The sequence below is a fragment of the Physeter macrocephalus genome, chromosome 19, assembly GCF_002837175.3.
Source record: "Physeter macrocephalus isolate SW-GA chromosome 19, ASM283717v5, whole genome shotgun sequence".
NCBI classification, from domain to species: domain Eukaryota; kingdom Metazoa; phylum Chordata; class Mammalia; order Artiodactyla; family Physeteridae; genus Physeter; species Physeter macrocephalus.
Genome location: NC_041232.1, coordinates 69,027,360 through 69,044,352, shown reverse-complemented (window position 1 = coordinate 69,044,352; position 16,993 = coordinate 69,027,360). Strand labels below are relative to the sequence as shown.

The window sequence follows — 16,993 nt, the reverse complement described above, 5'->3', positions numbered from 1 at the left end:
CAGCCGCTCCGCGGCACGTGGGATCTTCCCGGACCGGGGCACGAACCCGGTTGCCCTGCATCGGCAGGCGGACTCTCAACCACTGCGCCACCAGGGAAGCCCGGAACTCTTTTTAATCCCCATTTTACTGATAATGAAACAGAGACTCCAAGCAATTTTGTCACTATGAATATTAAGTGGCAGAGATGGGACTAGGGGACAAAGTCCTTTGGCTCCAGATTTATCATTTTCTCTATTGCTTCTTTATCCCTGGTTAAAGTTGGTGAAGCTTTTTGTGATCGCAGGTAGCCCACAGGGTCTTCTCATAGATGGTTCTAGCTCTCTTCTCACTGTTAACTTAGGTATCATCCAGCTTCCTGCACTGAGACCTCTTTCTGTCAGTAGGAAAGACTGCGTTTCTAAAGAGGATATGATGACCTCCACAATCTATATATCAAGAGCATTGTCCTTCGAGGGCCAAGAAAGAATATTTTGAATGTCTCCCATAAGGAACTACAAATTGCATACAGTGTGGTGCGTATTTCCTGCATTGTCTGTTACCTGTCAGTGGTAGTACCTCTCTACTCCACTGCTGAGAGGACCATGGTCCACCTGATAATGGAAAGGCTTTGAGGCTCAGGGGTGAATGTAATACCAACTGTGTTTCTGTCACTCAGGTTTCATCCTCCTTCACTGTCCCTGGTCCATCTTGCTTGGCAGAGGGTGTGTAGGAAAAAGGAAGAAGTGGATGAGTTGAGTAGATAATGGTTTGCTTCTCCCTGTTTCCTGCACAGGATTCTTTTCCTCATAACCTTGAGGTAGGACATGGAAAAAAAATGATGATAATGAGTTTTATCTCTGTGTATAATTTTGAAATCTTTCGGATGGATTGTTACAGTAAGCAAGGACCTAGATGTCACCTGGTGCCCAATGCTGCTTAGTAGCAAATGGGAAACTAAGGCTCAGAGATGTTGAGAGACTTGTCAGCGCCACACAGCAGACTTCATTCATGTGGACCCACACAAAACAGTTAAAATTCCAGTCTCAGGTAACACTGAAATTTTACTGGACGTCTTTGTAGCATCTTTCTTCCAAAGGCCACAGGGCCACCCTAGACTGTGAAGTGATAGCCAGAAGTAGCTGGAAATACATCCTGAAGAAATTTCTAGACCAGTGTCCCTTTGTTCCGCTACCACTGAATTGCACTGTCGTGGAGCCAGAGGATGTTGTTTGCTTGGAAATACTGAGTTTTTGAAATGTCACTGTAACACTGGAGAAACGTTGTCTCAGAAGGTTACCAAAGTGACAGAATCCCGACATTGTAAATACGAGCCAACACAAGTGCTTATAAATGACAGGAATGAAATATACTTGACTAAATCCATAATAATCACTGATAACACTGTTTACCCTCAGTGACCAGGAGCTGTGAACTTGGATAAAAAGCACATGTGAGCAGATATCATTCATGTGTCTGAGCCTCTAGCCATTCCAGAATATTTTGATGGAAAAGATCCCTAAATATATAAAAGCTTTGCAATAACTAAGGATCTTCCCGGACCGGGGCACGAACCCGGTTGCCCTGCATCGGCAGGCGGACTCTCAACCACTGCGCCACCAGGGAAGCCCGGAACTCTTTTTAATCCCCATTTTACTGATAATGAAACAGAGACTCCAAGCAATTTTGTCACTATGAATATTAAGTGGCAGAGATGGGACTAGGGGACAAAGTCCTTTGGCTCCAGATTTATCATTTTCTCTATTGCTTCTTTATCCCTGGTTAAAGTTGGTGAAGCTTTTTGTGATCGCAGGTAGCCCACAGGGTCTTCTCATAGATGGTTCTAGCTCTCTTCTCACTGTTAACTTAGGTATCATCCAGCTTCCTGCACTGAGACCTCTTTCTGTCAGTAGGAAAGACTGCGTTTCTAAAGAGGATATGATGACCTCCACAATCTATATATCAAGAGCATTGTCCTTCGAGGGCCAAGAAAGAATATTTTGAATGTCTCCCATAAGGAACTACAAATTGCATACAGTGTGGTGCGTATTTCCTGCATTGTCTGTTACCTGTCAGTGGTAGTACCTCTCTACTCCACTGCTGAGAGGACCATGGTCCACCTGATAATGGAAAGGCTTTGAGGCTCAGGGGTGAATGTAATACCAACTGTGTTTCTGTCACTCAGGTTTCATCCTCCTTCACTGTCCCTGGTCCATCTTGCTTGGCAGAGGGTGTGTAGGAAAAAGGAAGAAGTGGATGAGTTGAGTAGATAATGGTTTGCTTCTCCCTGTTTCCTGCACAGGATTCTTTTCCTCATAACCTTGAGGTAGGACATGGAAAAAAAATGATGATAATGAGTTTTATCTCTGTGTATAATTTTGAAATCTTTCGGATGGATTGTTACAGTAAGCAAGGACCTAGATGTCACCTGGTGCCCAATGCTGCTTAGTAGCAAATGGGAAACTAAGGCTCAGAGATGTTGAGAGACTTGTCAGCGCCACACAGCAGACTTCATTCATGTGGACCCACACAAAACAGTTAAAATTCCAGTCTCAGGTAACACTGAAATTTTACTGGACGTCTTTGTAGCATCTTTCTTCCAAAGGCCACAGGGCCACCCTAGACTGTGAAGTGATAGCCAGAAGTAGCTGGAAATACATCCTGAAGAAATTTCTAGACCAGTGTCCCTTTGTTCCGCTACCACTGAATTGCACTGTCGTGGAGCCAGAGGATGTTGTTTGCTTGGAAATACTGAGTTTTTGAAATGTCACTGTAACACTGGAGAAACGTTGTCTCAGAAGGTTACCAAAGTGACAGAATCCCGACATTGTAAATACGAGCCAACACAAGTGCTTATAAATGACAGGAATGAAATATACTTGACTAAATCCATAATAATCACTGATAACACTGTTTACCCTCAGTGACCAGGAGCTGTGAACTTGGATAAAAAGCACATGTGAGCAGATATCATTCATGTGTCTGAGCCTCTAGCCATTCCAGAATATTTTGATGGAAAAGATCCCTAAATATATAAAAGCTTTGCAATAACTAAGAAGCAAGTGTGCAAGATAGGGTGTCAGGCAGCCCTAATGGAACTGGAGAGAGAGGACTGATAAGACGGCCCTTGTTCTGGTCAGAACCAAACTGTGAGCCTGGCCGAGCGGGAAGGTCAATACTCTTATTTTCAATACATGTGATTCCTAGAATGTCCACAAGAGCTTATGCTCGTGCCATGTTCTTGAGAGAAAGAAGATGTGGAATGAACTTACAGATGAAAAGCCTCAGAGCAACAGAGGCAGGAGTCCATGAAAGTCTGAACTAGGCTTGCACTTGAGCAGGACAGTTAGGTGGTCCAACTTCCTCCAGTCCTAATTTCTCTAGAGCCCGGGCTTTTTCTTTTTTTTTTTTTTTCTTCTTTTTTAAATATTTATTTATTCATTCACTCATTCATTCATTTGGTTGCGCTGGGGCGTTGTGGCACGCGGGATCTTCGTTGCCACGTGCAGCCTCTTTAGTTGTGGCACGCGGGATCTTCGTTGCCACATGCAGGATCTTTAGTTGCGGTATGTGCGATCTAGTTCCCTGACCAGGGATTGAGTCCGGGCCTCCTGCATTGGGAGTGTGGAGTCTTAGCCACTGGACCACCAGGGAAGCCCTCCGGGCTTTTTTAAAAATAATAACTTCCTCCTTTGGGGAGATGATTGCTTTCTTCCCTCTTCTGTTCTAACATTAAAATGGTGCTTGGATGTCAGAGGCTCCAAGAAGAGATGCCTGGGGTGGCAAGCCAGTGTTCCCTTAGCCTCTGTGATGTAGCTACTCTTGCTGTTCCAAGCACCCCTTTGGTCCCCATCTCCCCAGGGGACAGTGGAGACTGCATGACAGCGGGCTGGACCCTCCCAGTATTTCAACTGGTAAAAGAGAGCTCCAGCTGGTGAAAGAGATAGGGGAGTGACGTGGCCCCAGGGGCTGCTCCTATCACTGCTCTGAGCTGTGTACAGGGAAGAACTGGGTTTGCCCGGAATGACCTCCTTGGTTTTCATATGTGTGCAAAATACTTTTTCTTTTTCCTTGACGTACTGCGGTATTGTTTGATTCTTTCTTCATAGTAAGCATCGCTTTCTTCACTAAAAATAAAAGGCCGAATTCAATATTAGAAATACTCAGTGCTGATGAAATTTGGGGAAAACGACAATATTATATATCGCCAACTGACATTTGACCCAGAAATTATAGTGGTTCTGCTTCTTGAATTTTTATGCTTAACAAAGATTCCGTAAGAGGGAAGAAGCTTTCTGTCGGAAGGTGCCCATTTTGGTGTCAGCTGGGACAGTGGTGAAGAGTTTGTAGTGAGCTGAGAGTCCGAGGCTGTGCGATGTTGGTGCATTTTGGTGGCCATGGGTAGGGTCTATGTGGATGATAATACGGCTTTCAGACGGCACGGGCAGAGGAGGGAGCAGGAGTGTCCCAGCCCTTAGAAACTCAGTGGCCGACTAGCATCTTGGTGACATGGCCGTTCGCCCTGCCATGGGGATTCCCTGGGTGGGGACCCAGTGTGCTTCTTGAGCTACCTGGCAGCTGGCAGGAGGCAGGGCCTGCTGTCCTGGTTTGACTGATAAGCCGTAGGTGTTGGTGTTGGAGAGACGGTGGCCAGTCTCAGGCTCTGTCCTAGAACTGTTCCTGCTTGTTGGTCACGACTGCAGGTGGAGGTTGAGTAGCTTCTCCCACTCCTCTCAAAGAAAGACAGCTTTGTCTTCCAGGGATGAGCTAGAAGGCAGTGGCCCTGTGGACATTCTGCAACAGGGCCACCCTGTGCTGATGGTCTTATTGCCTTTTCTGTCCGGGCTTTGACAACTGTAGGTACCTCCACGGTTCTCAGAGCTGAAGCAGAGCTGGAAAAGCCTTGAATTTGGACTTTTTTCTCGGACTCACAAAAGACAAAGGACACTCATCCCCAGTATCTCCTCTTCCCACTTCTCTCTTTCATGATCTTTAAAAAATGATTTTATAAAAACCTTCAGGGGTTTTATTTTCGGCACGGCAGGTGGCTTGGACTCTTGGTTGGGGGAGCTAAGGAAGAAGAGTCGAATGAAAGTGGTCAGAGCACAGGGTGGCTGTGGAAGGTCTCTGCTACCTGAAGGTCCCCTTCAGTGAGGTTGTAATTTGTTAATTCGTCTTTATCTAAGGTAGACTTCTGCTGTTTCAGCTTCTAGACTGCAGGTGGATAGCCACAAATTCGACTCTGTATCCACTTTGCCTGTCTCCCCTTGTTTTGCTTCCTGATTCGCTGCTTCCAACCAGTGGTTCTTCTAGAAACCAAAGAGAAGTAAAAGAGCAGGGGGGGAGAGAGAGAGAGAGATTGGTATTTTTACTATCAATGGGTAAAAATATCTGTCAAGCTCATAAGGTAGCTCCTTAATGAATTTAGCATTTGTTTATTATTTTAGAGGGAATATCTTTGAGCTAAAGAGTTAGCTAATTAAGAAAATCAGTGGAAGATTTGAGGAACTCACATTTCCTCTCTCCAGATCCCCTGAGTTTCTCCCTTCAGGTCTACTTCCCAATTCATTCCACCCTACCCCCACTCCTAATATTTATTTATTTATTAAAAAATTTTTAAAAAAATAAATGTATTTATTTTTGGCTGCGTTGGGTCTTCGTTGCTGTGCACGGGCTTTCTCTAGTTGCGGTGAGCGGGGGCTACTCTTCGTTGCGGTGCGTGGGCTTCTCATTGTGGTGGCTTCTCTTGTTGCGGAGCACGGGCTCTAAGCGTGCGGGGTTTCAGTAGTTGTGGCACGCGGGCTTCAGTAGTTGTGGCACACGGGCTCTCGAGCGCAGGCTCAGTAGTTGTGGCGCACGGGCTTAGTTGCTCCGTGGCACGTGGGATCTTCCTGGACCAGGGCTCAAACCCATTTCCCCTGCATTGGCAGGTAGATTCTTAACCACTGCGCTACCAGGGAAGTCCCCTCATATTTAAATATTTGGTAAAGCTCAGAATTTTCTCCTCCTCTACCAGGATCTAGCCCCAAATTGCTCCCTGGTGGCTAGAGGGACAAAAGACAAGGACCAGGGCTCGAACCCATTTCCCCTGCATTGGCAGGTAGATTCTTAACCACTGCGCTACCAGGGAAGTCCCCTCATATTTAAATATTTGGTAAAGCTCAGAATTTTCTCCTCCTCTACCAGGATCTAGCCCCAAATTGCTCCCTGGTGGCTAGAGGGACAAAAGACAAGATGGCGGATGGGGAAGAGGCGGGGCGGATCGTTTTGCCTCTTGTCTAATACATATGTCTGGTTACCTACAATGGGTATCGCTATGTCAGTATCCGTGTGAACTGGCTCTGAATAGGTTAGTCTATCACTTTGTTTTCTTTTGGGTCATTTCTCTGCAGGGATTTCTTTTCCTATTCTTGCTTATCAGTTTCCTTTGGTCTGATTTTTGTTTTTACGCATATTGTATTGAGCCTTTCTTACAGTCCTCGTCACACCGGGGTGGGCGAGTGAGAGAGACGCATACACGTAGAGACTGAGAACAGGGTAGCTGAAGACTGTCCGTGCTGTCGCCTCATGGGCTGATGTGAGTAGTGCTGGGAAGGGCTGTGATTTTATAGGCAAGCTGATTAGCCGAGCGCTTGTCACCTCCGCTGCTGCTCGTTGGCCGGCCAAGTGTGAGTGTGCCATCTGATTGACAGCTGTCTGTGTCAGAGGGCCATCCTGTGTTCTTTTCATTTTGACTGAACACAGCAGAGATATCTGCAGAGTTCTCTGCAGCTCTGACAGGGGTGCCCTGCCTGCCAGCCCTAAGACACAGGAAGCAGCATAATTGAAGAGCTCAGAAAAGAACATTAACCCATTGGCCGTCTTGGTTTGGGATATTTTGGCCAAAAAGAAGTCTCTTTTTGAGGATACTACCTGGCCGTCTAAGGTTCAGAAAAACATGAGATCCAATGTCTTGATGAACTGAGCTGGTATAGTGTAAAATGTCTTGGTAGTTTTTGGCCCATGGGGTTTCAGTTGATCTGGGTTTATGTGATAGGATGAAAAACTCATTTTCAGGGTAAAGCAGTGTTTCATGGGGAGGGGGGCGGTTAGGCAGAAGCAGAAGCGTATCTTAATCCTAGGTTCACAGCAATAGTGTCTTCTTTGAAGGTCATAATGGGACGTTTGGCTTGTGTAGCACCAGTAATGCTTGGGACATAAGTGGTTTGGGATGAGGTGGTGTTCTCGTTCTTTTCCTGGCAAACCTGACACTGCCCTGTCTGGGGCAGATTGCAGAATCTCCCTGAGATCATAACCACTCTATTTCATGGAATGCAGCTAACTTTACAGACATATGGACTGCCTCTCTAGGGCATTTCCTATAAAACTTAGAGATACTGAGCTGGACTTTTGTGACGTGGAGGAGTTTAAGTTATTATACACATTTCAGCACAGGAGTTGTACTGTTTAATTCTTTGCTTCGTCATAGTGTCTTCCCATGAAGCTGTATTTATTGGCGCATCTATTAGGGCTGGTACTACATGCAGGGCTTGGTTTGGACCGAGTCACACCGGGAATGCTTCCTACATTTGGGAATGATTTAGTGGTATCTTAAGTTTAACAGGAGGAAAATATTTCATTGCATTCATTAAAAAAATTATCGAGAAAGGGACAGTGTGAGGGAATATTGAATACATTGCTTTTACTCTTTCTTTGCTTTACAGAGTTCTTCTCATTCATTATTTGCAACTTAACGAACCTTTGTCGCTGAACCTGGGTGAGAAGGAAGATCTGAGAAACCTTGAGTAATTTGTTTCAGACTCTCTGTGTCCCATTTGAAGGACACTATTAGTGAAAGGTACTCTTATTAAGTTAGTTGGAGGAAATTCAGACAAGTAGACAAAAAAGACTCCTCTTCTAAGTTGTCCTTTGTAAAACTAAGGTAGGAATAATTGAGCAGAACGTTTAGAATCTAGCAGCTTATAGACTGGAGGTCAGGGGAACTGAGTTCTTATCCTGCCTTCAGCATTTTTTAAGGCTCAGTTTCTACCTCTTGAAAATGAAGCCTTGGCCCAGATAGTTGATGAGACGCCTTCTAGCTCCCCGTGTCTGTGACAGAATAGGGAATGAGGAGGGAGAGTACGTGCTGGTAGCCTTTAGACATTTCAGAAATGTTTGACACGTTCCCCAAACTGCATGGATAAGGCAGCAGCTCTTTGCCCTTGAAAAGAGTAAGAAATACAGAAAGTATTCAAGAGCCACCTATTTAGCCTGCATTAACTATTTTCTTCCTAATTTCTGTTTAGTATAAATGATAAATAATTTGCCTTAAAAAAAGTTTAATGAGTATGACCCGGGTGCAGAGAGAGGGTTGAGTCAGATGGGACTCGTGACCTACCTGCATCGTTACGATCCCTCTTGGAGGATGGTTTTGTCCAAGGTGTTGGGCGTGCTGGGTCAGAGCCTTATGGCGCAACAGTCAATTGATTCTAAGACACCTTTTTCACATTTTAACATCTCAGAAATTTATGGCATGCCAATTGAATTGGCGACTTTTTTTTCCCCTTTTGGTGGTTAATAGATAATGACGTATCTTACATTCAATGGCATGTTTGATGAAATACAGTTCTAAGAGAAACAAACATTTTTTTAAACTAAAAAAGGCTAAGTGACTTCTTTACTTCATTGCTGACTAATGCTGTGAATGTCCTTTTTAATCACTTTGAAGAATCCAGATTGCCTTAGGAAGGCAATTCATGGACAAAGTTTACCCTCCTAGAACTCTGCACTTAATGCACATTTGAGGAAGGAGGAAATACATGCTAATAGTCCTCGTGTAGAAGGAATATTCTGAAACTAAGTTAGCAACTTCCACTCCTTGGCTGTTATCACATTTTTTTCCCAGAAATTTCTAGAATTTTCTTTCTTTCTAGAATTATTCTAGTTCTGTTGAGTCAGAGATGCCAGCTATCTTGTTCAAAGGAAGGTAAAGTGTCTTTGTCAATTTCCAAGCTGAAACTGTGAGTCAGAGTTGTCAGTAAATCACTTAGACTTTATTTTTTATTCACATGCTTTTAGAGTTTGTTGATACTTTAGAGATCATCTAATCCAACTCCTCATTTCACTAATGAGTAAATGAAGGTAAATCACTTTGTCCAAGGTTTCGTCAAATAGAACCTGGCTAGCCTGATGCTCATTTGTGGCATTCTCGCCGCTAAGATCCCTACAGTGTAAGGAAAATGGGATCGGCTGTAAAACGTATTATGTACATCTTTTGTCTGTGTTTTTGAGTGTTACACTTGTATTTATATGGGTGAATATACTTGGGCTCCTTTGGTTTGTGTCTCGGAACACTACACTTGTTTTTCTGCCTGCTACACATTTAAATTCATAGGTCATTTCACAAGGGACAGAAGCCACACTTGTAATATATGACTGAATATATACCACCCTTTATGTTGTAGTAACATCAGTCGATCATTCCTTAGTGAACCCTGTGATGGTTGAGAAAGCCAAAGCAGTAGGCTCGGGGGCTGCAAGTTTAGCATAAAAATTGTCAGGTGCAAACTGATGTTACAGTGACTTACAGAGGCCTTGGCCTGGTTTTGTTAGTTCTCCAACCTGTTTGTTTTCACCTTTGAAATAAGAATCTGGATTTAGTTTTTCCTTAAAAACAAAACCAAAAATCTTTAAGGTCTTTAAATGTGAACCCAATTGGAATACATTTCATGTGAATGTCATACATATTCATGTATTAAATATTGATGTAAATGACATTTTTAAATTTAATAATGATTTCCCAAGACACTTCACCCTGTTTGCTTTGAAACTGATGTGATGAGAAGAGAGTTAAATCTTAATGATTTATTTTTAGTCAATTAACGGGCGATTTAAAAAAATAGAGATATGTTTTGTTTCAAATCCCTCATTGAAAGAGATGTCTAAAGTAATATAATGCTAACATTTTTAATTTTAAAAATTCTTTCACATTTTTAATTTTATTTTTTCCAGCTTTACTGATGTATAGTTGACAAATAAAATTGTATATATTTAAAGTGCACAGCATGATGATTTGATAAACATATACATTGTGAAATATTTATCGCAACCAAGTTAATTAACACAGCCATCATCTCGCAGTTACCTTTTTGTGGCGAGAATGCTTAAGATCTATTCTTAGCAAACTTCGTTTTTTAAAATTTTTATTTTATATTGGAGTATAGTTGATTTACAATGTTATGTTAGTTTCAGGTGTACAGCAGAGTGATTCAGTTATACGTATACCTATGCTTTTTAGATTCTTTTCCCATATAAGTTATAAGAAATTTCAAGTATACAATACAGTATTATTAACTGTAGTCACCATTCTGTACATTAGATTCTCAGAACTTATTCATCTTATAACTGAAAGTTTGTACCCTTTGACCAACACCTCCCAATTTCACCTGTGCCCTCAGCCCGTCAACAACTACTGTTCTGTTCCTGTTTCTATGAATTCAGCTTTTGTTTTTTAAGATTTTGTATATGATTGATACCATACACTGTTTGTCTTTCTTCGTCTGGCTTATTTCACTTAGCGTAATGGCTTCCATATTCATCCATGTTGTCACAAATGGCTGGATTTCCTCCTTTTTTTGGCTGAATAATATTCCATTCTAGATGTATGCCACATTTTCTTTACTCATTCATCTGTTGATGGACGCTTAGGGTGTCTTGGCTCCTGTAAACAATGCTGCTATGAACATTGAGGTACAGATATCTGTTTGAGATACTGATTTTATTTCCTTTGAATCTCTACCCAGAAGTGGCTTTGCTGGATCATATGGTAATTCTATTTTTAATTTGTTGAGGAACCTTCATACTGCTTTCCATAGTGGCTGCACCAATTTGTATTTCCACCAACAGTGCATGAGGGTTCACTTTTCTCCATATCTTTTCCAACATTTGTTATCTCCTGTCTTCTTGATAATAGCCATCCTAGCAGGTGGGAGGTGATATCTCAATGTGATTTTGATTTGCATTTCTCTGGTGATTACTGATGCTGAGCACCTTTTCACATACCTGTTGGCCATTTGTGTGTCCTTGGAAAAATGGCTGTTCAGGCGTTCTGCCCATTTTTTAATCAGATTGTTTGGTTTTTTGCTGTTGACTTGTATGAGTTCCTTATATATTTTGGATACTAAATCCTTATCAAATATATGGTTTGCAAATATTTTCTCCCATTTCATAGGTTGACTTTTCATTTTGTTGATGTTTTCCTTTGCTGTGCAGACTTTTTTGGTTTGATGTTGTCCCACTTGTTTATTTTAGCTTTTGTTGCCTGTGCTTTTGGTGTCATATCCAAAAAAATCATTACTGAGAGCAATGTCAAGGAGCCTTTCTCCTGTGTTTCTAGGAGATTTATGGTTTCAGGTCTTACATTTAAGCCTAATCTATTCCAAGTTAACTTTTGTGAGTGTTGTAGGATGCGGTCCAGTTTTACTCCTTTGCATGTGGGTATCTAGTTTCCCCAGCACCATTTATTGAAGAGCTAGTCCTTTCCCCATTATGTGTTCTTGGTGCCCTTGTCAAAGATTAGTTGACTGTATATGTGTGGGTTTATTTCTGGGCTCTTGATTCTATTCCATTGCTCTGTATGTCTTTTAATGCCAACACCATACTGTTTTGATTACTGTAACTTTTGTAATATATTGTGACGTGAGGAAATGTGATGCCTCCAGCTTTGTTCTTCTTTCTCACGATTGCTTTGGCTATTCAGAACTTTTTGTGATACCATAAAAATTTTAGGATTAATGCTAATTTAATTTTAGTGTTGATAAATGAGGTAAGATGATTTAAAATCATCCTGGAGATCACACAGAAAACCAGGATTAATACTCAAATGAGTAGCTGCATTGTTTTAACTTTCCCACATAGTTCATTAAGTAACTTTGTTGTCAAGAGCTAAAACTGACTTACAAGCATCATGTGAAGAAGGAGAGCTAATAGTTAAGTATTCAGGAATTTTGTAGGCTAGCGATTTAACCACTGAGAGCTTGAAATTAACACGGAGGGAGTATTTACACCATGGAAATGCACCTCCCACACAAGGGGGGTATATCAGCACACTACTGCAAGGATAAAGAACTGATACCTATGATATACCTGACCTGCTTCTATTACTGTTGTTATTATTAATTCTGTTGCCTTAAATGTTAAGTTTTAGCTTTCTGGAGTAGTAAGAGTGTTGAAATTGACCATAAAGGGCTTCCCTGGTGGCACAGTGGTTAAGAATCCGCCTGCCAGTGCAGGGGACATGGGTTCGAGCCCTGGTCTGGGAAGATCCCACATGCCGCGGAGCAACTAACTAAGCCCGTGTGTCACAACTACTGAGCCCACGTGCTGCAACTACTGAAGCCCGCCTGCCTAGAGCCCGAGCTCCGCAACAAGAGAAGCCACCGCAATGAGAAGCCCACGCACCGCAATGAAGAGTAGCCTCCGTGAACCACAGCTATAGAAAGCCCATGCACAGCAACAAAGACCCAATGCAGCCAAAAATAAAATAAATAAATTTATTTTTAAAACAATTGACCATAAAGCTGAGTAAATGAAGTATTCCACAAAGAAAACTGAACTGGTCTTGGCTCTTGGGGAATGGCTCTGCTCTTGAGGGCTGGTCCCCTTCCTTCCCTCCTTGTCCTGGTCAGTTCCCTGCCTCTTTCTCAAGCAGGCTTTCTGACCTGTCTTCTGCTTCCCAGGGACATACTCCTTCGGTTCTCCTGGAGCTCTTATCACCTCCCCCATCTCGGCTCCCCACTGACGTGTAATTGTCATCTGTGAGTTGGGCTTTCCCTCCACACTGCACAGATCCCAGTTTCTTGTTCCTTTTGTGCAGATACACTGTAATGGACCACCTGGTTGACAAACTTGTTGCATTAATAAAGCATTGTCTGTTCTACACCATGTGGATTTGGATGTTTTGCCTCCTTTCCTGCTTTTCTCTTCTCACCTACCTTCCCCTACCACCACCCACCCACCCTCCCAAGATGCTACCTCTTAAGAAAAAGAGAAAACATGCCTCACACTTTTCTATACTTACGTTTTGATATAAATAACCGTTACTGGTAAATTTAGTCAGAATTAGACTAAATATGTTATTTGAAAGAGAGGGAGGATCATCCAGTGAATAGAAATGAAGTAGATCAGGAATTGTTGTTACACAACTGAGAACTTGACATCTTTTGTGAATAGAATGTTGAGATAATTTTAGTGCTGGGCTAGTTTTGTAAGAGACGTCTTATTTTAAGTCTTCATTCAAAGGAACTTCTGTGGTTCTCAAACTCGCCTGTATTCAAAATTCCAATTTCCTTGTGTCATCTCTCTGAAACATTCCTTCGTTGAGTTAACCTGTTCTTGGCTTGTGCACACTAGTGTGGGTAACTAAGACTTATTTTATTTTTTTATTAATTTTTATTGGAGTATAGTTGCTTTACAATGTTGTGTTAGTTTCTGCTGTACAGCAAGGTGAATCAGTTATACATATACATACTAAGACTTATTTTAAACCTTCTTCCCAGCTGAAAGAATTTTCAAGAGTGGATAATAAATATAGTTTTCTGGGTATCATGTATAAGGGCAGATGTATATCAGATATTACAGTTTGATTGGTCTACTTCACTACGCGGAGATTTGTGTCATGCTCAAGGGATTTAATGCATAGAATATAAGGGTGCGGCCCTTAAGCCAGTCTTCCGTTAGCCAAATGTCTTGTCTGGGACAGGTTATTTAAACTTTCTATACCTCAGTTTCTTCCCTATCTGTGAAATAGCATTAATATTAGTACTTTCGTCATAGGATTTTGTGAGGGTTAAATAATTTAATGTATGTAAGACACTTAAAAGAGTCTGGCCCATAGAACGCACTCAGTAAATGTTGGCTCTTATGATTATAAAACTGAAGGTTATTAGTCAAGCTGTAACTTATCCTTGACTTTTGGTACGTAAGAGTGAAGAGTATCTTTGAGTAGGTCATTGTTTCTAAAATCTGTGGGTCAAGTATTCCTCGTGAAGCTTTTTATTTTGGTCTAACTCATAACTTTGGTAACATTAAGCACTCTTTGCAATTTCCTGCTGAGAAGGTAGGCATTTCTTTCTCTGTCTCTCTCTCTTTTTTAATTCCAAAGCCTAATTTCATATCAAAAGAAAATGACATAGTAAATAAATATTTAATAAATATTCAGATGGTTTTATTTCTAGTCTATAAGGTAAAAGAAAGAAATAATCTTTCTAGAGCTACAAAGGGGCTAATGGTGGCCAGGATTTGGCTCTCTGCCCTCTGGACGTGATGTACCTTATTCCACAGAATAATACCAGGTTCAACACTGTGGAATTTCCCTTGGTTACAAATGTTAGCAGCATTTATTTAATCATTTTTGTTGATGTTCAGTGCCCCAAGTAACACATAGCTGTCCTTTGAGAAGGATGAGTGATGTGGAGGACACGTTGTTGAATCCCACTCATTGGACAGTGGTAACATGATGGGGTTTAAAGTTCTTCTTGGTGGCACAGTGGTTGAGAATCTGCCTGCCAATGCAGGGGACACGGGTTCGAGCCCTGGTCTGGGAAGATCCCACATGCCGCGGAGCACCTGGGCCCGTGAGCCACAATTACCGAGCCTGCGCGTCCGGAGCCTGTGCTCCGCAACAAGAGGGGCCGCGATAGTGAGAGGCCCGCGCACGGCGATGAAGAGTGGCCCCCGCTTGCCGCAACTAGAGAAGGCCCTCGCACAGACACGAAGACCCAACACAGCCATAAATAAAATAAATTAATTAATTTTTTAAAAAATTTCAAGTTCTTCTTGGAATAACCATGTTGGCCTGATTGAAGGCTACAGGACTTCAGCAGTCTCTTTGAGAACTTTATGGGATATACCCCAGTGGCTGTTCTTATCAGTTAAATGTAAGCATGACTACTTAAAATATCATTTGTTCCCCTTGGTCCTTGACTCTGACTCATATTTTTCTTGATAACAATAGGATTAAGTGACTCATTTTATTCCCTATTCCAAGAAAAATATGCTCATTAGGTAGAGAGAGGCTTTAGGGATTAACCCCTAGAGTGGCTTGTTTTATAGTTATCCTATCGTAAGGTAAAGGGAGACCTGGGGAGGGGTGGTGAGATAGTAATCTGTTCTTAAATAGAAACAAGAGGTGCCATCTCACCAGTTTTTGGCTATCTATCCTCAAACAGAGAAGGTGCTGAATTTTTTCACCTCCCATCGAGCACCTCTTTCTACATTTTTATACTATCGAGTTCACCAAATGGATCAGAGGCTCCAGATCAGTCATAGCATGTTGGTGGTGAATCACTTAATTGAAAAATATGGGTGGAGATCTGAGGACTGGTGGGTAGGCAGTTACTCTGCAGGGGAGCAGCTCTCCACTTTCCAGTTTACAGACACCCGGAGTCTGCCATTCCTCCCTTACTGAGCCACGTTCAAGAAAGGGCTGAGGTAGCGAGTCCTCGCTAAAATTCTCACGGGAAAGCTAAACGCTTAAATAATGGTTTCCCTAGCACCTAGTAAAAAAAAGAAAGTGTGACTGACTATTTTGATGTGAAACCTACATGCCATGTTTCAGGTTAGATGTCAGGGGTATATTGAGGTGTCCCGGGGTAGTTTCCCCACAGGCCTCAAAGATGTGTCTACACAGGTTAACTGGACTGGCTGTGAGATGAGAATGGGTGACACATCACGCCAAGTGAAGTGAAGTGTGGGAAAGAGGGGTGGGATATAATATGGGCAAGTGGAAAAGAAGGTGCTTCAACCCGAAGAGCCATTTGGAAAGGCTCCAAAGCTGAGTAGTTGAGAAATGGCACCTCTTCTTCGGATACTTAGGTTCGAGCAGGAAACAAGTGAGTGGCTTCCCGTTTTGGGAAAAGAAGTCCGACTCGGGATTCTAGGCCCGCTTCTGCTGTAACTAACATTTTAGCCTGGTCGCAGCATTCCAGCAGTCACGCCTTCTTGCAAAACGTACTGTGATAAAACTGCATAGCCTCTTCTTTCCCTTACTTACATGTGTTTAAAAAATATAAAAGTAACACATCAGTGCATTCTTAAAAACTCATGAGTTTTTAAGATATGAGTATATTGAGTAAAATATAAAAGTGGTAACTGCATTGCATTTAATAGATTAATTTGGGGAGAATTAACTTGCTTTAATACAGAGACTCGCTATTTAGAAAATTGGAACCCCTGCGACCCCCGTTTGTAAAGATTTACTTGTGTGGCTCCGGTAGAGTTTAATACTTTTTTAAAATGTTCTTGTTAATTTTATTTTTAGGTATTTTCTAAGCAGGATTTTTTTATTTTTCCATTATAGTTGTTAATTGGTTAGCTGATGTACAGGAACGTTGTCGTTTTTGCGTATGTTGATCTTACAACCCATAATGTAATATTACAGAACTGTTTTTACTGGCCTCTGATTGTTTTCTGTTTGTTTTTGTTTTGTTTTGTTTTAGTTGATTAAGATTTTCTAGGAAGAAAATCATTGGCAAATATTGACAGTATTGTTTCTTAGGTTTATCAGCCTTGCCTTTTCTGACTTGAGCAGAGAAACTTCTAGTGCTTCATTCTTAAATAAATCGACTTCTAATAGGTTAAGGAGACTTTCTTACAATCCATGACTTCTTAAGATGAATATACCCGTGTGTGTTTAAACCCGTATGTGTATAAGAGAATTTAAAACTTTAAGTCATGCTAAAAGAATTCCTGAGATAAGCACTGCTTTGCCAGTTTATAAAAATTTTATATTTTATATATCTTTATATGTTATATGCATTTATATTTTATTTAAAATTTTATATAAACTGGCAAAGCAGGGTTTAATATAAAATGGAAAACAGGGTTTGTCCCAGAAATTTTGTGACTAAATGCAAAAGGCCCCTTGTTATCCAGGGATTTCGCTTGTTTCCTGTTCCACCTGGAGGGTAGCCTGTCATTTTCTTTTTTTTTTTTTTTTTTTTTTTTTTTTTTGTGGTATGCGGGCCTCCCTCTGTTGTG

The 16,993-nt window shown here is 41.6% G+C and overlaps 1 protein-coding gene across 21 annotated transcripts in view; it reads left to right on the top strand.

Moving 5' to 3' along the window:
* Window positions 1–16,993, top strand: part of TCF4 (transcription factor 4) — a 363,640-nt gene that overhangs the window by 196,419 nt on the left and 150,228 nt on the right. Inside the window, exon 1 of one of the 21 annotated variants that reach the window (XM_007124282.4) lies at window positions 1,930–2,019. The exons of the other annotated variants lie outside the window; for them this stretch is intronic. The gene's annotated coding sequence lies outside the window, so the exon portion shown is untranslated. Of the gene's footprint in view, window positions 1–1,929; window positions 2,020–16,993 lie in introns of those variants that run through there. 21 annotated transcript variants of the gene reach the window in all.